This window comes from Rattus norvegicus, chromosome 1 (genome assembly GCF_036323735.1).
Source record: "Rattus norvegicus strain BN/NHsdMcwi chromosome 1, GRCr8, whole genome shotgun sequence".
In the NCBI taxonomy this organism is placed as follows: Eukaryota; Metazoa; Chordata; class Mammalia; order Rodentia; family Muridae; genus Rattus; species Rattus norvegicus.
The window spans coordinates 61008397-61031451 of record NC_086019.1 but is presented as its reverse complement, the minus strand read 5'-3'; the positions used below and the strand labels follow the sequence as shown (position 1 = coordinate 61031451).

The 23055-nt window shown below is 43.2% G+C and overlaps 1 long non-coding RNA gene across 2 annotated transcripts in view; it reads right to left on the bottom strand.

Moving 5' to 3' along the window:
• Positions 1–668: 668 nt before the first annotated feature.
• The window catches only part of LOC134485055 (uncharacterized), a 35081-nt gene continuing 12694 nt past the window's right edge, over positions 669–23055 (bottom strand). Inside the window, exons 3-5 of one of the 2 annotated variants that reach the window (XR_010062936.1) lie at positions 5145–22462; positions 4588–4797; positions 669–1327 (exon numbers count right to left, since the gene is read on the bottom strand). This is a non-coding gene — a long non-coding RNA (uncharacterized LOC134485055). The remainder of the gene's footprint in view (positions 1328–4587; positions 4798–5144; positions 22463–23055) is intronic. The other variant, XR_010062935.1, reaches the window with a different exon arrangement.

Here is a 23055-nt window from a genome sequence, read left to right as displayed (position 1 = left end):
TTGCCTACAAAATTCATAATGTATTTATTCTTAATAGCTGACGAGTATTCCATTGTGTAGATATACAATATTTCCTGTATCCATTCTTCAGTAGGGGGACATACAGGTTGTTTTCAGTTCTTGGACATTACAGATAAAACCACTATTAACATAGTTCATCAAGTGTCCTTGTGGGATGGTGGGTCACCATTTGATTATATGTCCCAGGGTTGTTTTGCTAAGTCCAGATGTAAACTGATTCCCAGTTTTCTGAGAAACTGCCAATATGATTTCGAAAATGGATGTACAAGTTTTCAATCCAAGCAGCAATGGAGGAGTGTTCCCACTATTCCACATCCTCATCAGCATGTGCTGGATGTCACTTTAGATTTTTATTTCATCCATACTGATGCACATAAGTTGGAATCCCAGGGTGCTGTTGATTTGGATATACCTGATGACCAAGGATGGTGACCAGTTCTTTAAGTGGCTCTTGGCCCTTCAAAGTTCTGCTGATGAATTTATCTCTGCACCACATTATTAGATTAGGATATTTGGTTTCTTGTAGTTTCACTTGTTATTTATGTAATTTGAATATTAGCCTTTTGGGCACTATAGGGTTGGTGAAGATCCTCTTCCAACCTGTATGCAGACATTTCTATTAAGTGTTTTGTTTTACTTACAGAAGCTTTTCAGTTTCATCAAGTTTCATTTATTAATTGTTGATCTCAATATGTGAGCACCATTGGTGTTCTGTTCTCTGCAGCGTGGAAGGTTTTCCTGGTTTGGCCGGTGTGGTCAAAGAAGAGAAGGAAGCAGGTTCAGGGAATGAGAGTGCATCTGTCGCTCTTTCCTCTCCTGCTCCCCATGCTTCCTCTCTACTTCCTTGTCCAGGCAGGCCTTCTATATCTCAGACCACCACTGCTGCTCCTCACTCTTTTTTTGCTAGCCAGCAGCCACGTGAGCAGACTGGGATCCTGCCTCGTTTGCAGAAGGAGGGGGGAGTGGCTAATCCACTGAAATGCCACCAAAATCTGGTGTAATGTACATGTGGTGGAGGAGGTAGTGGAGGGAGGTCTGTTCATGTGGGCTGGGAGACAGTCACAGGGGTGGACAGCACCTCTGCTAGGGTTTTCCAATGGCCAGGACCACTCTTAGTCAGAGTGGAAGCAGGGGTAACTGACTTGGAGGAAGGGTTCAGTTGCTCCTGGCTGGATGTCATATATTCCACGGAGGAGCTCTGGATCCACATATCACTGTCACACTAGAGACCCTTGCCAGCCTCTACTCAATGGAGCTCAAGTAGGTAAAACTCTTCCTGAAGTTCTTCCTTGGAAGTGGTAAGAGGCTGAGAAAAGAAAAGAGGAAGCTCTACTACTTCAGGGACTCACCAGAGATGTTAGCAAAATTTCATGCATGTTTCTTCCTCACAGAGGAGGTAACAAAAACTGGGGAATGGGTGAATAACCAGACCTGACACTGCTTTATGGCTCACCCGCCAAGTAGCCATCTGTTCCTGTGTCTATGAAGGAACAAAAAGATTTTTCTATACACTGATGCATGCTGTTTGTGGCACTGTCACTCCTGCAATTTAGCTCCTAACCAGGTCTAGGTTGAGGGGTCTGTTCTTGTGAAATGTAAAGAAATAAACAATCAGATGCTTAAACCTGCATAAAAGGCGTACTTTTTCCTCAGGTATCTGTTTTACAATCTTTTAAAAAGCATTCAAGGGGGTTGAAACCCCGAAAGGAGCTTTGCCATTTCAGGAAAGGGCGATGGAGGGAAGATTTGTATGGTGGGTTACTGGGAAGACAGGAAGAGCTAATATTGGATTATAAAGGAAATAAATGGTTGTCTAAGAAGCATGTATTTTAAATGCCGTGCTAAAAACTATAATTTTGACCCTATGCTTTTAATAAAAAACATTTCACATTTTCTTATTTACTCACTTACACTAATTCTCATTTTCCCAGATTCATTAATTTAGTATTAATTTACTTGAGTAGCGTAATAAAAATAAAACTTTAGTGAACAATATTCAGGAATGATAGTTAATGTAATTTGTTGTGAACTTTCTCAAACAAGTCAGATATTTCACAAGTAAGAAAGTGTTCCAGCTCATCTCAGACCTCAGTGCAGAGGTCTCCAGTGGAGACAGATGTTAGCTGCTGTTGTAGTGGTATATGCACACTTCTCTCCAGGAATAGGAGGCTGATCTATTAGAAATAGTGTTAAAAACCAAGTGTCACATTAAATGACAAGTAAACATAACATTCCTTTAAATGCAGGAGCCATGGCATACCCATCATACACTGAGGGCAGGATGTTTAGCACTGAGTCAGAGACAAAGATGTATCAGAAGTCGGCTTCACGCACCCTACAAGTCTCCTGACACCACAGCCCAGGATAAGGACTTTCTCCAGGACCAGATGAGATCTGTGCTAGAGACATGAGAGTAAATACGTGAAGCCTTTTGGAGGTTGAAGCCTTTTGGATTTGGGGTCTCTATTCAGTATACTCCATCCTCACTACTTTGTTAGCCATTCTTTTAAGTGTAAAAATGATCTCCACTAACTTGGAAACCTGACACTTTTTTGAAGAGACATTTACAGTGCATTTTGATCTATAAGGTCAAGGGTTTTCCAAATAAAATCCTAATTTTGGACTAATTCGAGACCTCTATGAAAACAACAATGATCAAAGTACAATGTGCCTCGCTGGCTTCTGGTTCACAAGGTGACTTAGAGAATGCCTCCTCTTGTCACATTGGGGCTGAAAAGGTGATCTGCTCTGTTTTTCATCAGCCTGTCTTTACCAGGCAGTTTCGTTGGGTCACTGTGCTCTGTCCAAGGCTTTTGAGGACTCTCTGGGGAGCCGTTTTGAGCTGAATTATTATAGAGCTCAAAACCTTTACTCTTCCACCTATCGATGATGGACAATGCCATCCTCTGCTACACATGTGCCTGGAGCCATGGATCCCTCCATGTGTACTCATTAGTTGATAGTTTGCTACCTGGTAGTTCTGGTGGGTTGTGGTTGGTTGATATTGTTTTTCTTCCTGTGGGGTGCAAACCCCTTCAGCACCTTCAGTCCTTTCTCTAACTCCTCCATTGGGGTCCCCATATTCAGTGCAATGGTTAGCTGCAAGCATCTTCATGCCAGAGCACTGAGATACGAATGGGTGGGTGGGAGCGGGAGCATCCACATAGAAGCAGGGGCAGGGGGTTGGGAGAGCATGGGAAGGGGATAACGTTTGAAATGTGAATACATAAAATATCCAAGAAAAATAAAACTCATAAAAACTTCACTCTGTGCTCTGGGTTTACCTGAGCCAGAACGATCTGAAACTGAAACCAAAGCCAATTCATTCATTCTCTCTCCCTCGTTCTTTCTAAGATGAAGAGCTTCAAAGGATGCATCTATAATTCTTATTTTAATAACTGCTCTTGGTATAATAGGGTGATCTTATATATACATTTTTGACTAGCCTAAAAATGGAAAAACGAGCAAGCAATCAGAATAAAACAGAGCCCAGGGTCTCACTATATATTTGAGCTGGTCTGGAATTCACTACACAGGCGAGGGGACGGGAAACTAACAGTAATGTGCCTCTTTATGCATTCTTAGAGCTGGCATTAAATGCACATGCCACCACAAATAGCTTTATATGAACATTTTCACAAGCTTTTACATATATTGTGTCTAGAAAAACATTTGATTTACTTAGTATCTAGGGGGGAAACTGACCTTTTTTATTTTCTCAACACCTGACTTGTAATTTGTAAATAACAAAGTAAACTTTTTTAGAGGAATTTTTAAAAAGCACTCAACTTCTCTTCTCTCACTCGATAACACACATATTATTATCCATCAGAATGACAGCATCACATGGTGCTGTCACCTGGTGTGATTATCCACACCTGTTCACAGTTTAGTCTTCCTGTCTGCTCACCTGGGACTCATTCATTACCCACGTCCCTCTTTGAGTTTGTAAATGGTGTTCTGCTTTAACATGTCAACACACGGTGTAGCCAGGATTCTTTCCTGTTCTACGCTTTAGTAAACAGGATTCTAGGCTGTCAGATGCTGATACTGTTGTTGATACTTCAGCTACAAAGGTCAGGGCTAGGGTGTGCAGGGTCCACAGCTGAGTCAGGGTCAGAAGAGAGTTCACAATACTGCACTTAACAGACTGTGAATATATCTAGGAAACCGTACCATCAGATCTGATCTGGATCATGATCCAGAAGTATTTCTCAGCATCATGCACTCAGTCTCAACTAATTTCTTCCTTGAAGAGCTGAGCAAGAGCTGTGGTAGGAGCTACTCCATGGGAATTTTAGGGCCTCTCTTTATAAATATAATTTATGTGTATGAGTGTTTGCCCAGCATGTGTGCACATGAATGCTTGACTGGTGTCCAAAGAACTTAGAAGAAGGCTTCAAATCTCCTGAAATTAGAGTTTCGGGCAGTTTTGGGCTAACACTGGTGTTGTAAAATACTGAATCATCTTTCCAGCCCCAGATATTGATAACTTTTAGGAGGAGCCATATCTCAATACAGGATTACTATATGTTGGCTAACCTGGCTTGAGTCACTAGCTCTTACCTCTCTCCACCATGGAGGACAATGGCTGGGTAAGAAAGGTGGACACGCAGTGAGAGAGGATGCCTTGATGTGCAACTTCCAGGGTAACCATGGAAATGGTTGTAGTCATGAGTTCAGCTGCCTTAGGTAGAAAATATGAGGAAACAGCGCTCACTGTCATAGAGGAGTCTATGTTCAGAATACTTCTGCTTAGGTTCCTCAGCCTGGTTGCTGTTTGGGGAAATAAACCAGGCTTTCAGAAAATTATGTCCTCTCCACATCACTTAAGATAATTAAGTATAAAACAGGTAAATATATTCTATTCTATAACAGTAACATTAAGATATTTAAACATTTTACAAGTTCTCAGTATATGTGTACATATTTATATAATTATTTAAGAAAATACTCTATACTAATATTCAGTCTTATGAGTGAACACAAAATGAGATTCATGTGGTCTAAGAACTAGGATTATAGTGAAGGTGAGTAAACACAAAGAGCTTTTACATCACTGGTTTTTGAATTCAAATTTCAAAATTAAATGCAAAATATCACTTCAATACACTAAAACTAACCAATTAGTCGACGTGTTTAAGTGACCAATTAGTCATACCTTTCCTGAGAAAGTCCAACCAGACTAAATCCATCCACAATGAGGAGTTGGTCATGGGCACCTAGTTGTCCATCCTGAGCCACCAGAAGTATGCAGGTGTAGGGAGAAAAGAAAAAAGACAGCATCAACGCACAGCAGCATTCCTCACAGCACACAGTCATTGCACAGCAGCATTCCTCACAGCACACAGTCAGTGCACATCAGAATTCCTCACAGCACACAGTCAGTGCACAGCAGCAATCCTCACACCACACAGTCAGTGCACAGCAGCATTCCTCACACCACACAGTCAGTGCACAGCAGCATTCCTCACAGCATTCAGTCAGTGCACAGCAGCATTCCTCACAGCACATAGTCAGTGCACAGCAGCATTCCTCACACCACACAGTCAGTGCACAGCAGCATTCCTCACACCACACAGTCAGTGCACAGCAGCATTCCTCACACCACACAGTCAGTGCACAGCTCATTCCTCACACCACACAGTCAGTGCACAGCAGCATTCCTCACACCACACAGTCAGTGCACAGCAGCATTCCTCACACCACACAGTCAGTGCACAGCAGCATTCCTCACACAACACAGTCAGTGCACAGCAGCATTCCTCACACCATATTCAATGAACTGCAGTGTTCTTCACAACACACAGCATCCACAGCCATGAGCATCTGCACACTTTTTCACAAAGCTCGAGTGCAGAATGCCCTTCACTGATTCCTTTAAAACAAATACTGGCCCCATCTGCAACACCGCATTGGACCAGGACTTAACATAGATTTCCAGTCTATAATGGCCAGCACCCTATGCAAAAACAAGGTCAGAACAGCACAATGAAATCACACAGCAGGAAATGAGCAAAATCCTACCCACATATACCCTGGAAGCTTGACTAGTTGGGAAAGTTTCTATTTTATGGTTCCAAACTTGTAAGACAAATACTCCTGTAAAAATGGATATTGGGTCAGAAAATGTCCATAGACCCGGAATACTCAAAATGATTATTTATAAAGTCGAAAACAGCTGCAAATCTAAAGGAATGAGAAACACCTCAAGTGACCAGCCCTTACCCACATCAGGACAGATAACCAGCTTGGTACTAAAAATTCCAGCATCTGCCTTCTCTTTCTTCTATTTAAACATAAGGTTTAAATTTCAGAACAAGAAATTAACTTCTTGGAGGAAGCAGTTAACAGCACTTTGTAAGGAAATATTATCAAGAAAGTGTTCTACTGGAATTCATACCCTGGAACTGAACAGTCAAATGCACTTACAATAGCATTCTATGGAAAGCTAATGAAATGTTTGAGAAAATACTTAGGTATGGTATATAATTTCAGGATCATCAATATTCTGGTTAGAGATCATAATATAACAACAAAAGTACTTTGGATCACATAGGGAAATATTGTACAATGCAGTCATGTGCATGAAGCCGTACCCGGACATTACTGGAATTAGCACAATATTATGTGTATACTTTTGTACTAGCAATAAAAATAACTTACCTTAATAACTGTGAGATAGTATATCATATAATAATGTATCATAAAAAGTGACTTCAGGAAATGAAGAAAAATTTCTAAAGAAGTAATCAAGAAGATGTTATTTTATATGCACACCATGTGTATTTCCACCCAGTTGTTAACATTTTAGTTTACCTTTTTCATTGGTGAGACTGGTCCATTTTCTCCCCTGCAGGAGGGAGTAGGGACAAGGCAGCAGTCATCAAGTATGCAGTGTGTTACTGTTTCATAGGCATACAACCTGTGTTTTATTTACATATAGATATATGGATGTATATAATAAAATTATGAATAAAATAATAAATTACATTGTACATAAGTATATAAATAGAAATTATATATTATAAAAGAGAACTGTCTTATACAGGGTTCTTTAGAATCACAGAACTTATGGGTAATCTCTGTACACAGAGACAATCGGTTGATGACTTGCAGTCTGTAGTCCAACTCCCCAACCATGATCAGCAGCAGGTATGAATGGGAGTCCAAGGATCAAGCAGTGGCTCAGTCCCACAAGGCAGGCAGGCAGACGAAAGAGAGACTCTTCCTTCTTCCAATGTCCTTATGTAAATCCCCAGCAGAAGGTGAGTCCCAGATTAAAGGTGAGTACCACCACAGCTGGATCTGGGACTTGTTTTGTCCTAGGTAACCTTGAACTCAGAGACCTCCTTGCCTTAAGCTCCTGAGATTCATAGCCACTTTGCCTCATGATCTCCATGACAAGATGCAGTTCAGAAACTTGTATCTCCCAGCCTCAACATCAGGATCAAAGGTGAGCTTTACAATTCTGGGTTGTAGTTCATTCCACTTATAGTCAAGTTCACAACCAGGAATAGCCACTACGAGTATATACGATGTGTCATTATACATGCACAATATATATACATATAAATTTGAAAACACCACAACATTTTATTAGTATATGTTAACCGACTAAAGTGACATATGTGGCATTTGTCTGCACATCATGCATGGGTGGGGGAAGAACTTATAACCCCTTGCATCAAATGAGGAGCTGCAGTTAACAACAGCTGATAGAAATACATTCTTCCTTGGGGGAAGGCCATTGGTACGACTCCCAGTGAACGGCTGTACACACAGTAAAAGCATGCACCCTTTACTTTCCCTCTCTGCATGGAGCCATTCATTATACTGATTCTTTTTACAGGAGGAGAACTCAGAGCCTGATTTGGGTCTGTCTACCCCTGTGTTTAAGATTCCCATGTGCTGGAGTCCCTTGACTCATCTCTGCTCATTCAGGAATCTAATTCTCTCATCCCTAGGACAAGAATCTTAACTCCCTAGTGGATTGTTGACTACCACACTCAATGTCATCTATTGCATGTAGTTTTAAATTAAACCCATGCTAATTCATTCTATGCTCTGGTATCAGTGGTTAGGTTCACCCTACATGGCTAGTTCTATGCAGCCATCTTGTCTTGGTTCCTGCTGTTAGTTTGCTACTTTAACCAAACAAATTTTAACTGAAGTGCCTGGAGTGCTGTTGCAATTCTCATCCCATCCACACCCTCTGGCTGGCCTGCAGAAGGCTGGGTAATGTTCCTCTCACAGGACATGCCTTAGTCATTTGAAATGAAAACACCAGAGGTTTATACAAGCCAGATTTACAAGGGTAAATCTCCAAACCCAAAAGGCCCATGCAAAGAACAGAAAACTCAATAATATAATGACAAACTGAGTGATTAGATTGGGCAAATACACCTCTACACTACTCTATTGCCCATTTATGAAATCTCTAGCTACTTGTGGCTCCTCCAGGCCACAGGGGTCTGCTCCATTTTCAACCTCTTCCTCCTCCATCTACTTCTTGCCCACATCCTCCATCTCTATTCTTCTTTCTCTCCCTTTTCCAATGCATTCTGCTCTACCTTTTCCTTCCAATGTCCAATCACAGGCTGTAACCTTGATTTGGCTAATTACTATTTCACCTGACATCATCTGAATATGTGATCTACTGTACTACAGGTCCACCCTCTTGAGAAAGCAAAAAATACAAAGAGCAATCCACAAGACATTTTGCTCATTTTGAGTTAACACATATAGTGATTTTAGCTTCTGATTCACTACATCTTTCTCATTATTTTTATTCTATTCGTTTTAAGTTATTTCTAGGGAATATTTGTAGTTTTTAACTACAGTGCTTACACATAGTAAGGAGGAGTTACAACACCCTAGACCTGAGAAGAATCTCTGAGGAGGGAAACTTCCACTCTCAATGAGATGTCTTAAGGACCATGGGACATAGGAGCAACGCCAAGGTCCCACTACCACACCATCAGCTCACTGGCAGCCCCATGGTCATCAAACTGATTCTAAAGAAGCAATGGTGCCAGCCACTCATGACCAAGGCAGAGACAATAATGATGGTCGACAACCTGAACAGCGACTTACTTCCTCAAGTAAGAGCTTGGTGAAGGACAACAGCTTTGCCATAACACCTGAAAATGGGGCCACCTAGAGAAGGAAGAGGGCAGGCAAATATTTAGGCAAATAAGAACAACTGTGAGCTAAGGTCATGAACACGGGATAGTACATAGGGAACTCAAACCAGATAAGATTATGTTGGACATAAATGGAAAAGTCAAAATCATAGACTTTTGCCTTAGAACCCAAGTTGAACCAGAGCAATGCTGAACTGGCACTGTGGTGCTTTCTTTTTTGGAGCTCCTGAACTCTTTCTCAGCAAACTTTATGATAGTCCACAGAATGACATGTGGACCTTAATCTTACATTTCATGGTAGTTAAAAAAAATCAGAATTTACTCTGTATTCATACTAGAGTTGAGAATACCAGTTGTGGCAACTATATATCCTAACCCGGGTGGGGTGTCAGAAGAAATGGAGGACCTCTTAGCCTCTTAATGATAGTCAACCCGAAATATAGGTTGACATCACATATGTGATGATGTACCCCTAGTTAAAGGAAGACTGGAACACTTTCACAAATCCCTATGAAGGACTGAGCTCTCTCGGGCTAGACCCTGCAATTGTGGAAGAAATGGAACATACTGGGTTCAGAGACTCAGATATTACAATGTATAATCAAACCGCGGGATCATGTTGCTTACTGTAAGGGCAAGTTCTCCTGATGCAAGGCTGAACAACAGAGGCTAACACATTGAATCCAGTTATTCCCTACCCTTGATGATGATGATGATGATGATGATGATGATGATGATGACGACGACGACGACGACGACGACGAAGAAGATGATGATGATGCATTCCCTTCGGGCTGAAGAGGAGTGGAAGCTACCCCGCCCTAGATACACTCGTCTCATCATCTGCCAAAGGAGTAGTGTCTCCCTTTGGTCATAATCTTGTCAAAGAGTAGGCTGCAGAGCCACTGGTGCTGCCCTTCATCTCTTCAGGCCACTGCAGATGACACGCACACAGGACAAACATACAAACATGCCAGCAGTTTCGCCTCATTTCATTCAATAATCAGCCTCAGTGAGAACAACAACAACAATGAGAACATAGGAGTACTAATTCTTGCTATGCTCTGGAAGCAGTGCTTATGCTCACGCCACATGGCTAGCTTTATGCATCCATCTTGTCCTGGTTCCTGCTGCTAGTTTGCTATGCTAACCAACCACTTTAACTGAAATACCTGGACTGCTTACATTTCTCATCACATCTACCCCCTCTGACTGACCTGAAGAAGGTTGGCTAATGCTCCTCTCACAGGACTTGCCTTAGTCTTTTGTATTGAAAACTCCAGATGACTATAGTAGCCAGATTTACAGGGGTAAGTCTCCAACCCCAAAGGTCCCATGCAAAGAACAGAAAACTCAACAATATAATTACAACCTGAGTGCTTAGATTAGACAAATACACCACTACACTACTCTATTGCCCATTTATGAAATAACTAGCTACTTGTGGCTTCTCCAAACCACATGGGTCTGCTCCATTTTCAACGTCTTCCTCTCCCATTTACTTCTTGACTGCTTCCTCCATCTCTAGTCATCTTCCTCTCCCTTCTCCAAAACATTCCAATCTATCTTTTCCTTCCATTGCCCTATAATAGGCTGTGGTATTATTTGTTTAATTAATATTTCACTTCACATCATCTGAATATGTGATCTATTGCACTAGAGGGCTGTCCTCTTGAGAGAGCAAAAAATACAAACAGAAATCCTAAAGACATTTTGCTCATTTTTAGTTAAACCATGCAGTGATCTTAGCTTCAGTTTCCCTACATCTTTTTCATTATTTTTATTCTATACTTGTTAGGTTATTTCTAGGGAATATTTGTAGTATTTTTAGCTACAATGCTTAGACAGAGGAAAGAGGAGTTCCCACACTTTTGCCCCAAGCCGAACCTCTGAGGAGGTAAACTTCCACTGTCAATACAAAGACTTAAGGACCATGGGACACAGGAGCAACGCCAAGGTCCCAATAGCACACCATCAGCCCCATGGCCATCAAAATGCTTCTAAAGAAGCAATGGTGCCAGGCACTCATGACCAAGGCAGAGACACAGATGATGGCCTACCACCTGAACAGCATCTTATTTCCCCAATAAGAGCTCATTGAAGGACAACCATTTTATGAAAACACCAGAAAATGGGGGTAAGCTAGAGGAGTACCAGGTCAGGCAAATATTTAGGGAAATAAGAGCAACTGTGAGCTAATGCCATGAGCACGGTATAATACATAGGGAACTCAAACCATATAAGATTATGTTGGACATAAGTGGAAAAGTTAAAATCATAGACTTTCGCCTTAGAGCCCAAGTTGAACCAGGGCAATGCTGAACTGGCACTGTGGTGCTTTCTCTTTCGGAGCTCCTGAACTCTTCCTCATCAAACTTTATGATAGTCCACAGAATGACATATGGACCTTAGTTTTACATGGTATTTAAAAAGTTAAGGTCTTTACTCTGTATTCATACTAGATTTGAAAAGACTGGTTGTGGCAGCTGTATCCTGACACCTGTTGGGTATTAGAAGAAATGGATAACCTGCTTAGCCTCTTAATGATACTCAACACGAAATATAGGATGAGAGTCACTGATGTGATGATGTACCACTGGTTAAAGGAAGACCGGAAGGCTTTCTCAAATCCCTATGAGGACTGAGCTCCATCACACTAGACCCTGTAATTGTGGACGACATGGAACATATTGAGTCCAGAGCCCAAGATATTACAATGTATAATCAACCCATGGGATCATGTTGCCTACTGTCCTGGCAAGTTCTCCAGGTACAAGGCTGAACAACAGAGGCTCACACATTGAGTTCAGTTATTCCCTACCCTTGATGCTAATGATTCATTCCCTTTGTGCCAAGAGGAGTGGAAGCTACCCCACCCTAAGCACACTGGTCTCATCATCCTGAAATGGCCTTGTGTTTCCCTGTGGCCATAAACTGGTCCAAGATTAGGCATAAGAGCCCCTGGTGCTGCCCTTCTCTCTTCAGGCCACTCCAGATGACACCCACACTGGAGAAACATGCATCCAACCTCCAGTGTCGCCTGAATTCACTAAATAATCAGCCTCACTGAGAAGAACAATGGCAATAAGAACCCAGAAGAGAATCTACTCTCCTAGTATGCCTCTGTAGGGAGAAAGTCTGTCCTCTGCAAGTGCCAGCCCAGAGGTTTTAGGGACAGACCAAGCAAAAGTGGTGTTCCTGACACAGTGATGTCCATTGTCAGTGGTCCTGGGACAGTGGATGTGCTTCAACAGTTGAGGTCCTCAGAATATAGAGTAGAAGCTATGGAGGTCCCAGGACAGGGGAAGTGCCATAACAATGGTGCTTCCACAACTGTGGAGGTGCTGCAACAGTCGAGTTCCTTCAAATTGGAAGACTTGTGACAGTGGAGTGGCTGAGTTTGGAGGTACTGCAACAGTGGAGGTACTGTGACAGTTGAGGTGCTTCATCAGATGAAGTCCTGTAACAGTGGAGTTCCTAAGACAGTTCAGGTCCTGTGACAGTGGAGTAGCAGCTGGGACAGTGGATATGCTGCTACAGTGGAGGTCTTGAAACACTTTAAGTGATGCACGAGTCAGGATCTTTGACCTAGGAGGTGATGGGACAGTACAGGTGTAGGAGAACCAGTAGAGGTGTGGCGACAAGAGAAATGCTATAATTGTGAAAGTCTTGCAGCACTAGAGGTCCTGTGATAGTGGAAGTGCTTGGATAGTAGAGGTACTATGACAGAGAAGGTCCTGCCAATTCTAGTTTCAGGAAAAATAGATGTCCTCCAAAAGTGGAGGTTGTTCAAGAGTGAGTGTCCTGTGACAGTTGAGGTGTTACCACAGTGAAAGTCCGACATCAGTGGGTGGACACGCTGTGCCACTTGAGGTAATGGAACTTAGAGTTCCTGAGTTATTGGAGGTCCTGTGACTGTGGGGTCCTGGGAGAGTAGAGGTGCTGAGACACTGCTCTGTGACATTGGATGACCTTGTGACAGTTTAGGTGCTGTGACAATGAAAGTCCAGCAACAGTACACATACTGTGACAGTAGATGTCCTGAAAATTGAGGGTCTTCACAATGCAGCCGCTGTTAGTGAGAAGGTCCTACGACACTGGAGGTCCAGTGATAGTGGAGGTACTGGGACAGAAGCCACACTGGAACAGTGGATGTCTTGCTACAGTGCACATCAAAGTGCTTGTAACGATGATGATTTTTGATCACTCCAACTTTATTTCACTATGCAAGTAATTGAGTCTGAGACAAGATAATACCTTGTCATGGTGCTACTTGAATGCCAATAGTTTTATAGATAAGTCTGAAGGGCTAGGCTGTGACAGAGGAGGTCCTTTGACAGTGAAGGTCCTGCAACATTGGACGTCCTACAACACTGGAGATCCTGCAACAATGGAGGTCCTGAGACTCTAGATTTACATTGACATTGCAGGTCCTGCAGCAGTGGAATTTCTCTGCGAGCTGAGGTCCTGCAACATACTAGTTGCTGACAGAATCAATTTTCTGCAACAGTGAAGGTCCTACAATAATTCAGGTCCTGAAAAGTTGAGACTCTCTGAGAGTAGAAGTACAGGGGAAGTATATGTCCTGTACCAGGAGAGGCCCTGCAATTTGGAGGCCCTGAGAATGTGGAGTTGACTTGACAACAGAGTTTCTAACACACTGGTGTTCCTGTGACAGTGTCCAACAAAGTCCTTGTATAGGAGAAGAAATAATGCCAGCCAGCAATGACCATGGCAGTGATGATGATGGTTGATCACCCCAACATCATCTCAAATCTTCAAGTAATTTAGACCAAAACAATACATCTCTTCATGGAGCTGGTTGAAGGGCAACAGCTTTACAAATACACCCAAAAGTATGGCTATATAGAGCAAGGCAAGGCAAGGGAAATATTGTATAAATAATAGCTGTGATGAGCTACTGCTATGGGCGCACAATATTTCACAGGGAACTGAAGCCGAAGAATATTATGTTGTATATCAATGGGAAAGTCAAAATTATCAACTTTGGCCTTAGTATCCCATTCCAACCAGGGTAAATGCTGAACCAGCACTGCAGTACTTATACCTTTGGTGTCCCTGAACTCTTCTTTGGCAAATTTTATGACGTTCCAAAGAACTAAATTTGAACCTTAGGTGGAGTTTTATATTTCATGGCAGTCAGAAAGTTTCCATTTGACTCTCTCTTCATTCTAGAGTTGAGAAGACAGGTTGTAGCAGGAGTGTGTGGTGCCTCTGGTGTGGTGTCAGAAGGACCTACTTAGCCTCCTAATGACAGTCAACCCTAGATATAGGCCAAAAGTCACTGTGGTCATGATGCAACCCTAGTTCAACTAAGGCTAGAAGCGGTTCCCAAATCCCTATGAGCAAATGATCCCCCTCAGGCCAGACCCTGTAAGTATAAGAGCAATGGAATCCTATATAGGATTCCAAGTGCTGGACACTAAGGACACTTCAACTGAACAAAATTATAACCAGACCATGGCATCGTACTTCCTTCTGCAAAGGCAGGAAATTCAGGGGCAACACAACACAACATAGGCTTGGACAGTCAGTACAGTGGAGGTGTGGGGGAAAAAGTAGGTGCTAAGACAGTGGATGTCCTGCTACAGTGGCCTCCAAGTCCTTGTGAGGAAGAAGCACTTATGCCATCCAATAATGACCATGGCAATGATGACAATTGTGGTTAACCACTCCAACATCATCTTCAATAATTGACATGAAAACAAGTAGATACCTTGTCATGGAGCTGGGTGAGGTTCAATGTCTTCATAAATGTATCCGAAAGTATGGCTACATAGTGAAAGACAAGGTATGGGAAATACTTATGTAGATATTAGCAGCCTGGATCTACTGTCAGGGGCACAGAATAAATACAGGACTTCAAAACAAATAAAATGTTGGATAAGAACAATAAAGTCAAAATCATCGACATTGGCCTTAGTACCCAAGACAAACCAGAGCAAATGCTGAACCCGTACTACGGTGCTAACATTTTGATGCCCCTGAACTCTTCCTGGGTTATACTTATAATGTTCCAAAGAACCACATATGAATGTTAGAGTCTTACATTTTATGGTAGCTGAAAATGTTACCTCTCTTTTCATATAAGAGCTGAAAAGACAGGTTGTGGCAGGTGTGAATCTTGACCACTATGGGGTGTCAAGAGAGCTAGATGACCTGCTTAGCATTTAATAACAGTCAAACCCAGAAATATCAGTCATAGACATGATAATGCACCCCTGCTTCAAAGAAGATTGGGAGTGTTTCACAAACCCCTATGAAGAAATGATACCTCTCAGGCCACACCCTGGAATTTTGTAAGTAGTGCAACATGTTCCATTCAAAACACAAGACATAAAGATTCTTTACATCAAAGAAAGTCTAAGTGGATCATGGCATCCAACTGCTTACTGGAAGGACAGGCTATTCTGATGCCTGGCTTCATACCCAGGCTCAGACAGTGATTCTAGTAATGGCTCTATTCCCTACCCTTGATGATTATGCTGCTGTCCCTCTAGGACTGGACTGCAGAGGAGTGGAAACCAACCCACCATTGACACATTGGACTTGTCAACCACATGGCCTCATTTATGCCTTTGACCATATTCTAGTCATAGAGCTTTCAGAAGAACCACGGGGACTGGCTTTCTTCTCAGGCCACTACAGATAACCTGGACAAAACATACATGCCAGAGTGTCTTCTTCCTTCATTCAACAAGCAGCCTTAGGCCGAACAGAAGCATCAATGAGAACATAGAAGAAAACCTATTATCTCTCTGTGCATGAGGAGAGGGCGAGTCTGTTTCCATCAGTGGCTGGCTAAGAGGATTCAACAGATGCTCCAAGAAATTAGGAATACCCAAATGAAGCAGTGTTCCTGTGCTCTATCAAGCAAGAAAACTCTCCTGGGACAGGACAGTATCTCTCCTGAGAAATGAGGGCTGGAGACAGCATCCAAAGAATAAGCAGCAGGCAGGCATAGACAGGTACCTTTGTGCTTTGTTCTACCCAGTTTGCTTTGTGTTGATTAGCTCTGTCTCTGGTATCCTTTTCTGCAAAATCGTTTCTGTCTTAACTTTTTAAGTACTGTATGATTCTTCCTCCACCATAATTTTTCTCCCTCTTCTAGATTTCTCCTCTTCCGAACAAGGACTCAATATGACTGATGTGTACCCCAGACTTCAGAGTTGTCCTGTTGACCCCATGCCTTTACCGGGACGGTATCACCACCGAAAGTAAAGGGTTCCCACAAGGTGAGGTCTAGAGGGCTATGGATTCATGCAATCTTCTAGGGGCAACTGATCCTTGCACATATGGCAATTAATCACAAGAGGTTTGGAACAAATTCTTATTTTGTCAAATGTAACGTCATTCTCCATTAAGCTTCAAAATAAATAACCAGCAAAGCCTTGTAATAAGTGATAGTGGTGTTGATAAAACAGTACTGCACCCGTGACATTGTAGGTCCTGCAACAGTGGAGGCACTGAGAGACATTGTATTTCATGCAACAGTGGAGGCACTGAGATAGCGAAGGTCCTTTTACATTCAAGATCATGCAACAGTGGAGGTCCTGAAAGAGTGGGCGGCCTGAGACATTGGAGATGGGATTGGTACAGTGGAGATCCTGAGACAATGCAGGTGTTGCAAGAATGGATGTCCTGCAACAGTGGAGTTCTTTGCACAGTAAAGGTCCTGCAATAGGGGTTGTCTTTAGACAGAGGATGTCCTGCTATAGTGGAATTCCTGTGATAGTTGAAGTTTTGAGACAATGTCAGACCAGGCACAATGGAGATGCTATGCCAGGAGAGGTTCTACACAAGTCGAGTTGGTGATAGAGTGGATGTTCTAAGACAGTGGAGATCTGGTGACAGTGGAGGTCCTGCCCCACTGGAGGTTCTGGAACAATCGAGGCCCTGAGACAGTGCAGTTGCTCGGACATTGGAGTTTATGCACCATTGTAGGTCATGTGAGAGTGGAGGTGATGGGACAGTAAAGGTGATGGGACAATGGAGGTTCTGTGACTGTTTTCGTGCTGCGATATTGGAGATCCTTCATCAGTGGAGGCCCTGGCACATTTGAGGTCCTGAAATATTGGGTGTCCTGCATTATTGGAGGTCCTCAGTCAGTGGAGATGGGCCTGGGACAGCTGAGATCTGGTAAAAATGGGGGTGTTTCCACACTACAGGTCGTGCAACAGTAAATGTCCTGATACAATGCAGTTGTTCCAACAATGTAGGTTCTGCAATAGTTGGTTTGCTAGAACAGTGAAAGTGGAGATCCTGCATCAACAGAGGTCCTTTGACAGGGAATGTCCTGCAACAGTGAACATCCTTCAACATTGGAGGTCCTGCAACAGTGGATGTCATGAGTCAGTGCCATTGAACTAACGGTGGAGGTCCAACAACAGAGGAATTATTGTGCCAGTAGAGGTCCTGCAAAAGTCTGGCTGCTAAAAGAGTACATCTTCTAAATTGGAGGTCCTGCAACAGTTAAGGTACTGCAACAGTATAAGTGTAGATACTGTGCATATCCTGTGCTAGTAGAGGTCTGCACATTGGTGTTGCTGAGACCGAGAAGGAGTTGAGACACTGAAGGTCCTGCCATAGTGGAGGTCCTTATAACAGTTGAGGTCCTGCAACAGTGGAAAAGCAGTGTCAATGGATAACCTGTGCTAGTAGAGTTCCTGCAGCTTGGAGATCCTGAGAAAGTGGAAGGGCTTAGACAATGGATGTCTTTTGACAATGCAGGTCCTTATAACCATGATATAGGAGGTCTTGCGACAATAGAGGTCCTTGAAACAGTTGAAGTGCTGTGACAGTGGATGTTCAGGGACAGTAGAATTCCTGTGCCAGTAGAGATCTCGCAGTTTGGAGGTACTGAGACTGTGGAGTTTCCTGACAGCCGAGGTACTACCACAGTGGATGTCCTGTGACAAGGGAGTTCTTAGGGTAGTGCAGGTTCTGGGACAGTGGAAGTACTGCTACAATGGTTATCAAAATGCATGGAAAGAAGCATCAAGGATGCCACCCAGACCAGACCATGGCAAATATAATGAAGATATTAATCCACCCCAAAATCATATTGCTTCACCAAGGAATTGAATCTGAGACACGTCTATACCTTCTCATAGAGCTCTTTGAAGTTCTACAGCTTTACAAATTCATCTGAAAGTCTGTGATAGTGGAGGCCTAAGACAATGTAAGACCAGCCACAATGGAGATCCTGTTCCAGTAGAATTTCTGAAAAAGTCTATGTGGTGATACAGTGGATGTCCTGAGACAGTGGAAGTCTGGTGACAGTGGAGGTCCTACACCATTAGAGGTTCTGGATCATTCGAGGTCCTGAGACATGCAGGTGCTCAGACAATGGAGTTCCTGCAACAGTGTAGGTCCTGTGAGAGTGGAGGTGCTAGGAAAGTGAAGGTGATGGAGAGTGTAGGTCCAGTGAATATTGTGTTCCTACAACATTGGAGGTCCTGCAACAGTTGAGGCTCTCATACGGTGCAGTTCTTCCAACTTTGCAGGTCATGCAACTGAATAGGTCATGGGAAAATTGAGGTTCTGGGACAGTAAGGGTGTTGGGAAAATGGAGGTGCTATGTCACCTGAGATCCTGGGACATTTGAGGTCCTGCAATATTGGAGGTCCTAAGACAGTGTAGATGACCTTGGAATAGTTGAAGTCTGCAATAAAGGGAGGCTCTGCACCAGTAAATATCCTGAGACACTGGAGATCCTGCAGTTTGCCTGGACAGTGAAGGTCCTACAAAAGTGGAGGTCCTGTGACAATGGAGGTCATGAATCGGTGCATTGGCACTGACTGTAGAGAGCCAGAAGCGGTGGACTGTCTTTGCCAGTAGAGGTCCTGCAAGATTCTAGCTGTTGTGAAAGTGGATATCCTACAACATTGGAGGGCTGGCATTAGTGAATGCTCTGAGGCAATGGAGATCCTGCAGGAGTTGGTTTGCTTGGACAGTGAAGGTGCTACAAAAGTAGAAGTCTTGCGTCAGTGGAGGGGCTTGGCAAAAATGGAGGTGCTGCCACACTACTGGTCAAGCAACAGTGAATATCATGAGACAGTGCATTTGCAGTGACAGTGGAGCTCCAGCAACTGTGGAATTTTTGTGCCAGTAGAAGTCCTGCAAATTCTAGCTGCTGAGAGGGTCTATGTCCTGCAACCTTGTTGGTCCTGCAACAGTTGAGGTACTGCAACAGTGTAAGTCCAGCTAGAGTGGATATCCTGTTATAGTAGAGGTCCTTTAAATTGGCCTTTGTGAGACAGTGGATGTCCTGTGATAGTGGAGGTCCTATGACATTGGAGAGGCTAGAACACTGGAGGTCATGCCAAAATTGCAGTTCTTATAGGGTTGAGGTGTTGTGACAGTGGAAATCTAGCGATAGTGGACATTCTGTAGGACAGTAGGGGTCCTACAATATAAAAGTCCTTGGACAGTGGAGGTACTGACACACTGGAGGTCTTGTGAGAATGGAGGTTCTTATAACAGCTGTGACACTGGAAGTACAGCAAATGTAAATGTCCTCTGATAGGAGAGCTCCAACAAACTGAAGTTGCTGAGACACAGGAGGTCCTCCAACAGCAGCGGTCCTAAGACAGTAGAGATCCTGTAACAGTGGAGAGGCTGAGACCCTGGAGGTCCTTTGACAGTGGACTACTTTGTAACAATAGATGTGCTATGACAAGGGGGTTGTACAATAGTAGAGGTCCTTGTTATAGTTGAGGTACTACAACAGTGGAAGTTAGGGACAGTGACTTCCAGTGCCCGTAAAGGTCTTGCAATTTGGAGGGTCTGAGACAGAGGAGTTGCCTGACCACAGACGCCCTACCACAATATTGGTCCTTTGACTGTGGAGGTCTTGGGATAGTTCAGGTGCCGGGACAGTGGAAGTTCTGCTACAGGGGTTATCAAAGTGCATGCAAAGAACAAGCAATGGTGCCAGCCAAACATGACCATGGCAAATATAATGAAGTTTTTCACCCACCCCAACATCATCTTGCTTCTCCAATTAGTCTGAGACAATTCTAATAACTTATCGTGAAACTGGTTGCAATTTTACAGCTTTACAAATACATCTGAAAGTCTTTCCACCGAGAGGAGGAAGGAGCCAAGGAAATATTTAGGCAAATATTAGCAGGCTTTATCTATGGCTATGGGCATTGTATAAGTTCACAGTGACCTGAAACCAGATTATATTTTGTTAGAGAAGAACGGAAAAGTCAAAAGCATCGACTTTGGCCTTCAACTCAAGACAAACCTGGGCAAATGCTGAACTGGCAGCATGGTGCTTACCCTATTGGTGCACCTGATCTCTTCCTAGGACAACTTTATGGTGGTGCAAAAAAAAAAAAAACAAAAAACAAAAAACAAAAAAACAACATATGGATCTTAGGAGTAGGCTTATATTTCACTGTTGTATTTGACTCTGTTGTCATACAACAGTTCAGAAGACAGGTTGTAGCCGCTGTGTACCCTGCTCACTGTGGGGTGTAAGAAGAGGCAGCTTAACCTCTTAATGTCAGCCCATAGTTTGGATTGACTTTTGAGTTTTGAGGTAAAATATTATAGATACATTGCATCAAAAAGGTATAGCCAGAACATGGGATCCTATTGCTTAATGTAACAGCAAGTTATACACAGGAATTGCTGCACAACACAGGCTCAGCAGCTTTGTCCAGTTACGGTCCCATTCTCTACCCTTGCTGATTTCCCTCTAGGACTAAATAGGAATAGAAGTGAACACAACATAGACACATTGTTCTCCTCATCTTCCAATGGCCTAGTGTCTCCCTATGATCATAAGGCTAGTCAAAGAGGAAACAAAGAGCCATTGGGCATGCCCTTCTTCTTTTCAGGACACTCCCGACAACACCCACAGCGAACAAAGCATACATACACACCAGAAGTGTCCTGTGTCTTCACTCGCCAATAAGCCACACTTAGAAGAGCTGTAGCAACGAGAAAACAGAGGACAACCTACTTTCCTGCTGTCTCTCAGCAGAGAGCAGGACATTCCCCAGCTGGGGATTTCCCAGAGGCATTAAAGGATGAACCAATTCCAATGGGAAAATTTACTGATGAAGTTGTCTTGCTGCTTTCCTTCAAGAATGAAACCTTACAAGGGGGTGGAGGAAGAGTTTTCTCCCAGAAATGAGGCCAAGGGAGATTGTCCAGAGAACACGCAGATGGAAAAACCCATGCGCATTTGTACTTTGTCCTTCCCAATATGCTCTGTGCTCAATCTTCCTCTGGCTCTGTTTTCCAGTTCCCCATAATTCTTACCTTCTTATATCCTCTAAGTATTTTATGATTCTTCCCCCAACCCAAGCCTTCTCCCTCTTCTGGATTTCTTCTCTTCCCAGCAAGGACTCAATATGACTGCTGTGTAGCCCACTCTAGAGCGTGGTGCAGCTGAATGCATCCATTCACCTGAAGTTCATCACACTCTAAAAACACCAGCTTCCACAAAGTGAGGTGGAGAGTGGTATGAGCTCATGAAGTCTTCCATAGGTTACTGGTCCTAGCACACACGGCATTTATCACAGGAGCTATATAACAAATTCTTATGCTTTCAAAGGTAGCATCACATTTCATTCAGCCTCAAATCTAATAACCAGCAATGACTTTGAAAAATTGAAATTACATTTGCTGCAACAGTGCAGATCCTGTGAAGAGGTAGGTCCTGCGACAGTGGAGGCACTGAAATAGTGCCGGTCCTGTGAGAGTGAAGGTCCTTTGAAAGTGGAGGCACTGAGATCGTGGAGGTCAATATACCTACAGGGGAGGTGCTGCAAAATTGAAGGTTCTGCTACAGTGGAGGTCCTGCAAAATTGGAATTGCTGATACAGGGGTATTCCTGTCACTGTAGAGATCCTGTGGCAGTGAAGTTGCAGAATCATGAGAGATCTTGCTTCAGTTGATGTCCTGAAACACTTTAGTTGCTACGGGTGGTGCTATGACAGTGGAATTCCTGAGATAGTGGTGGTTATAGGACAGTGGGTGTCCTGAGACAGTTGTAGTGCTCCTACAGTGGAAGTCCTGTGACAGTGGAGGTCCCGCAATAGTAGTGTTGCTTGGACAGTCCAGTTCTTGGACAAATGAGGTCCTGTGACACTTGAGATGCTGAGACTCTTGAGCTCCTGAACAGTAGAAGTGCTGTGATAATTGAAGTGCTGAGAAACTTGTGGTCCTGTAACAGTGGAGTTGACACACAGACAGTGGACTTCCTGAGGTAGTGGTGGTGCTTAAACAGTGGATGTCCTGTGACAGAGGAGGTCCTGCAATAGAGGAAGAACAATATATGCTGGCTGATGACCCAGAGCTTCCAGAAAATAGACCACCAACCAATATATATCAGAGGATGGCATTATTTGAAACAAATGGGATGGAAGGCCCTTGGTCCTGTGTAGATGTGATGCTCGAACATAGGAGGAGGCTGGAGTCGTGGGTTTCAAAAAGTTGGGTGAGTTTAGGAGCAGAATCATAGTGGCAAAATGGAGGGAGGAGGGAGAAGATGTAGGAGTGGGCATTTGTGGATTGGCACCTAGAACGTGGGACATCATTTGAGATGTTAAAAACAGTGGAAATGATAAGGTTTACACTGTCTAACACAAACCTAAGGGATACTACATAAGGAACACAAAAACCCACAGGTGCTCACCAACATTCAGATAAAATTTGGCCTTTGGCGGTCTACTCCAAAGAAACTATTCCAAGAACACTGTTTAGTTTTTTCAAACAAAGTTTAAAACTCTTAAGTGTACTCTCAAATCTGTCCTAATTCGCATAAATCGGTCAAAACTGTTGGCTTTGTAAATACTTCTATCTTGTCCCAATAGTCACATGCTGGTCATCCCAAAAACAAGATACT